The 5,411-nt window shown below is 36.7% G+C and overlaps 2 long non-coding RNA genes across 2 annotated transcripts; one reads left to right on the top strand and one right to left on the bottom strand.

Annotated features, from left to right (window-relative positions):
* Positions 1 to 498: 498 nt before the first annotated feature.
* Positions 499 to 1,808, top strand: LOC135932399 (uncharacterized). Its single transcript, XR_010573476.1, has 4 exons — positions 499 to 589; positions 706 to 738; positions 1,043 to 1,226; positions 1,685 to 1,808. It is a non-coding gene; the product is annotated as an uncharacterized LOC135932399 (long non-coding RNA).
* Positions 1,809 to 2,255: 447 nt separating this feature from the next.
* LOC134623733 (uncharacterized) lies at positions 2,256 to 3,420 on the bottom strand. Its single transcript, XR_010093445.1, has 3 exons — positions 3,402 to 3,420; positions 2,513 to 2,561; positions 2,256 to 2,344 (listed from the first exon to the last, which is right to left on the bottom strand). It is a non-coding gene; the product is annotated as an uncharacterized LOC134623733 (long non-coding RNA).
* Between the last annotated feature and the right edge of the window lie 1,991 nt (positions 3,421 to 5,411).

Below are 5,411 nucleotides of genomic sequence, written 5' to 3'. Positions count from 1 at the left end.
GCTTGCATACTGCAATATCACCACATAATATAGTCCAAAAAGTGGAAGTTTGTAAACTTTTTAAAAATGCAAAGCCGTGTACACTTGTGCACTTCAAAAATTCATTGTATACTGTACCTTCTTGCACGTCTCTGTTTCCTGTGTGTGTTGTTAGAAATCAAACTAACTTTAGGAAACAATATGCCAAAAGCATATTTACAATTACTTAAGACCGTTTTTAATTTATTTTCTTTAGACCAAATCCCCTGTACACATATACGGACTCAGAGGATGAGCAGCCTACAAAAAAACGGTTTCCCCAGGCCCCTCGAGTGAAAATACCAGGTAATAAAATACTGTCTAGTGTCTGTGTACATATCTGTGTCTGACACAAGGAAACTTTTTTGACAAGTTGTCTGTATTCTTAAATACTTAAAAAATTATCTTTTTCTAAACAGCCCTCATCACTCCGCAGTCTGCCCCCCAGCCCACTGATAGCAACCATCATAATGCCCCACCCAGCTTCCGGCACCTTTCGCCACTCCGGCACAAACCGACACAGCTTTGCGATCTCGCCAGCATGCAGAGTCTGATGTCTTCCCTATAGATGGTATGCTTTTAAAAAAGCTTTAAAGCTGCATCACAATGTCATTGTACTCTTATCTAAAAAGAAAACCCAATTTATACTCCTGAATGTCATCTTGTTGTGATTTTTTTTTTCTGTAGATTCCAGAGACTCTGTGAAGCCACTATTACAAGGCAAGTTTGAAAATCTTGGAATTTCACAGTTTACATGGTATAACAAATATATGTGACAGGCAAAAACTAGTAAACACTTTTAGCAGTTACAAGAACTAACAAATGAATATCCAACAAAAGTGAATAGAAATACATTTCACTGCCAATACTTTGGTTTATTCTTTGTATGACTTGAAAATCAGGCTTTAGGGAAAACCAAATGACATGTTTCTATCATCAATTACATGAAGTAAACACACAAGCACTTGCATACACATTTAAGACATGAGACACGCTAATTCCATCTCATAAAATGTGTCTATAGGTGAGACGCTTTGCGTTGATTGGTGCTGCTGGACCACACTGGAGGTGCGAGTCCGCTGTGTAATGGTTTATGCCATTACAAAGGAGCTGGCCTCTGTACTCAACTGGGCAGGGAAAAAATACCAAGGACCAGACAAAGCAAAAAAGGGCATTTAAAGAGACAGCGCTGTGTAGATGCATATTTGGTAAGTTTTAACATTTATTGTAGTTTTATGAGCCTAAAGTGAACAATAAAGGGATCAATTGATGTGCTGGGTGTGTTTCACATTTCTTATGTCTGTTTTTTGCTATATTACTTTGTCTTTCTTAATAACAAGACTTTCATGTCCGGTTAATCTGGAGATGGAGTCTTTGGTCTTCGGCTTGTTTTGTCCTCGGGTTGTACACTTTGTACAGCCCGACGACCCCATGTTTTCTTTTTTTTTTTAAAGGATACACGGCACACCATGCTAAGACATATCACATTTTCAGCTTATAGCTCTTTGGGAATCAAATGCGGCAGTTTGCTGATTTCTGCCTGGTGACTTTCATGTTTATCAGCCTAGGAGTTTACATACTTTCTCCCTGCTGAAGACAATTAACAAGAGCTTATTCATGTGCTCTAATTCCCTTTTTTTGTGTGTGTGTCTATTTTTTGTCCTAGATGGCCTGGCGCAGCAGGTAGGGGCGAACTCTATGTCTGAGTTGGTCTTTGCTCAAGCAGTCCAGAAATGGCTCAGATATGCTCCAGATCGTACGGGTGGCGCGCAGGACGCACATCATCCATCCCCATCCGGAGTAAATAATAAAAAGTGACGTGAAACATAGAAATGTAAATAGGAAACTTTGTCTTTTAATAAAGTATTTTGCAAATGATACATGTCTATTGACCTTTTTTGGTGTTTTGGTTTTTTTCAAAAAAAAGCAACTGTGCGAAAGAGGTGGAAAATCAATACCATATCTCAACAGTGTTTCAATGTCAACAGTGTTAGAAAATATAACGTCGAATCAATGTCAGGTTTCAACATTGATTCAACATCAAAACCTGACGTTGTTTCAACGTTAAAAATGGGTGCAAGAGTGATGTTGGGTCAACGTCACACTTCAACGTTGCTTCAATGACGTCGCCTGATATTGACTCAACATTGTTTCAATGTTTCCTTGCTATCTGGGTATATACAGTGTAGACCCTCTAAACTAAGTTTGGGGGATGTGATCTTTCAAGAAGTGCAGACCAAACTGTTGTTGTTTGTTTACTTACACAGCATGTCTTGCAGAATTAACTGGAGTCACAGCAACAGCACAGTGCAGTCATATCTCAAGTCTAATAACAGAAGACAGGAAAAGATCAGTAAAGAAACAACTTCCCCAAACCAAAGCACAAATAAAACAATAAGTAAGACAGGCTGATCTAAAGTATGATTAAAGTTCAGCCTGATTAATATAAATGTCACTGACAGTTGCTAATATATTGGAAAACCAAAATACTTACCACTGAGTTGATGTCTTTCTGTCCAACAACAGGAGTGCTGGTCCCGAGCCTCAAAGACAGTAAGAAGCAAGCAGAGGGGAGAAAAAACAGAACATTTTTCAGAAACTGATTTGATCCTTAATGGCTGTGCAATCATTGTAACATAGAGTTCGCTTATGTTGTTAAATAAAGGCTAGATTTGACATTAATAGATGCCACAGATGTTCTAAAGCTGCCACAAAGCATGAAAAAAATAGACGTCTCCGAAAACGTCGGAGCATTTTTGCAAATATGTGATGTCTTGATAAATCGAGCAGATATTTGAAATTCACACAGCTACATTCTTGCCTGAAAATATCTTAAAAGTTTATTTTGTGACCAGAAAAAGTAATACGTTTTTCAGCAGTGCTCCTCCGCCATTGCCGCGCTTACAAGTGCGCACAGGCTCCGACAACCGTGGCCGACAAATGCGATCCTCTTTTTCACCAGACTACCCTTTCTGGGTCACAAAATAACCTTTTAAGATATTTTCAGGCGAGAATGTAGCTGTGTAATGCTCAAATATCTACTTAATTTATCAAAATATCACATATTTGCAGAAGTGCTTCCACGTTTTCGGAGAGCTCCGTTATCCACCCCCCACCACCCACACCACCCCTAACGGCTGCACCTCCCAAAGAATTTGTCTGGGCTCTTATCTCACTTATTTATTTCAAACAATCAACAAAAAAATTCACCGACGTAGTTTTATGTAAGGTTTTTAAGGCTGTGGTGTTAATTTTTAAGTAACATGAGCCCAGCGGCAGCAGCAACGCTAGGCTAACACTAACTAGCTAGCAAGATTATAAACCTGGTGCTAAACTAAGAGAAGCCACAAAATCAGTTTGAATAAGAGTAAACATTTACTCACCAAGTCAGTAAAGATCCACAGCAATGACAACAATAATATCTCCAGGTTTGCTCAATATATTCCATAACAAATGCTGGCGCCATGAACATGCGGACTGATCCAGGGAGGGAGGAGAACGGCAGTCACGTGGCATTTTCAAACACATCTTTCATCCTTCCGCCCTGAGAAGCAAAACTTCCAGCTTACTTAGTTTTTCTAAGTTAGGACAACTCAAATTAATCGAGTTTATCAGCATTTTTGCATAAAAAGTACTGGTAACTTATTTAAATTGAGTTCTAATAACAAATTGATAAAAATTGAGTTCAGCCTATTTAATATTTTTAATTAAACACAATATTACATTTTACAGTGTACAAACATTTATGAAAGAATCAGTCACTCTCAGGAGCTCAGTGAATTTCAGCGTGGCACCGTGCTAGGATACCACATGTGTCCAATTCCAAGTCCAGTGGTGAAATTTTGTCACTACTAAATATTTCACAGTCAGTTGTTAGTGGTATTATAACAAAGTGGAAGTGAATGACAGCAACTCAGACATGAAGTGGTAGGCTACCTAAAATCTATTGGATACTGATACATGCTGAGGTCACCAACTTTCTACTCAGTCAATCACTACAGACCTCCACTTTATGTGGCCTCCAGAGTACACTCTAAAAATTAAAACTGACATTTACTTAAAATTTTTTGAGGCAACACTTTTACACTTAAAAATATTGAGTAGATTGGAAACCAGTCAAATCTGTTCAATATACTTGATCAATTGAATAACTAGCTTGAACATATTAAGTTGAAATGATTAATTGTAGTTGTTACACAAACATGAAAAGTTGAGTAAATAACACTGACATGCTTAGTCAATGTAACTGAAATATAGGTGGTCAGTTAATCCAAAATTTTGTTCCATTTACTTTATATTGTAAACTGAACGTAATCAAAATTGTACTTAATATTAAATATGGTAAATGGCCTGTAATTGTACAGCGCTTTACTTAGTCCTTAAGGACTCCAAAGCGCTTTACACTACATTCAGTTATCCAGTGATTCACACACTGGTGATGGCAAGCTACACTGCAGCCACGGCTGCCCTGGGGCGCACTGATAGAGGTGAGGCTGCCGGACACTGGCGCCACCGGGCCCTCTGACCACCACCAGTAGGCAACCGAGACTGGCGGTGCTGGAGCTCAAACCGGCAAAATCACTGGTAGTCTAAGTCTAAAAAACCCAAACAACCTAATATGTAGTTGTGTCTTTCATAATACATGTATGAAAAATGAACACATGTTAACATTTTTCGAAATATAAATTTAATTTTCATAAACATGGAAATAACTTAAAATAAACAAGCACTAAAAAGAAAAGAGCCTTTTAGCTCAAAACCTTACATACTTGAGGGATAAATGGCAAACCAGGAGAGTAAACGCAAAAGCTCAGAGTATTTAAAAAACAAAATAAACAAAACAATGAAAAAGGCTCATGGTAATCAATTACTCGACGTTATCATGTTTTACTTACACTTTTCAGTTGTAGTTGCTTACAATAAATAATATTGATTTGAATAATTAATGATTTTAGTACAAGATACTGATGAGTATAGATACCTCTTTCTCAAATATTTTGATTCAATTTTAAACACAAATATTAAGTACATACAAAGAAGTTATTCTGTGAACCACATACTGAATTTTTTTGTCCGAGATGAATGTAAATAAATATCTTAATTTAACACAATCACATACGTTAACATTTTAGACATTTATTTCAACTTATCAAACTCAAATAATTACTAAAAGGATATTCATAGATTTTATCAGGCTCATCTTACTTATATTTATAGTGATATTTACTAAGCCTCTGAATTACTTTTTAGAGTGAAGAACAGAGCGTAGGCGTAGGTTGTTTAGTTGCTTTAATTAATTTATTATCACCAATAATATAAAATTATGTAAAAACTGAATTACTAATGTAAAAAATGTTTTTATTTATATATGTTTATATATAAATATGCTTTTA

Source organism: Pelmatolapia mariae, unplaced genomic scaffold (genome assembly GCF_036321145.2).
Source record: "Pelmatolapia mariae isolate MD_Pm_ZW unplaced genomic scaffold, Pm_UMD_F_2 NODE_ptg000873l+_length_29218_cov_1, whole genome shotgun sequence".
Lineage (NCBI taxonomy): Eukaryota > Metazoa > Chordata > Actinopteri > Cichliformes > Cichlidae > Pelmatolapia > Pelmatolapia mariae.
Note: the sequence above shows the minus strand (reverse complement) of the source record. Positions and strands in the feature narration are given on the sequence as shown.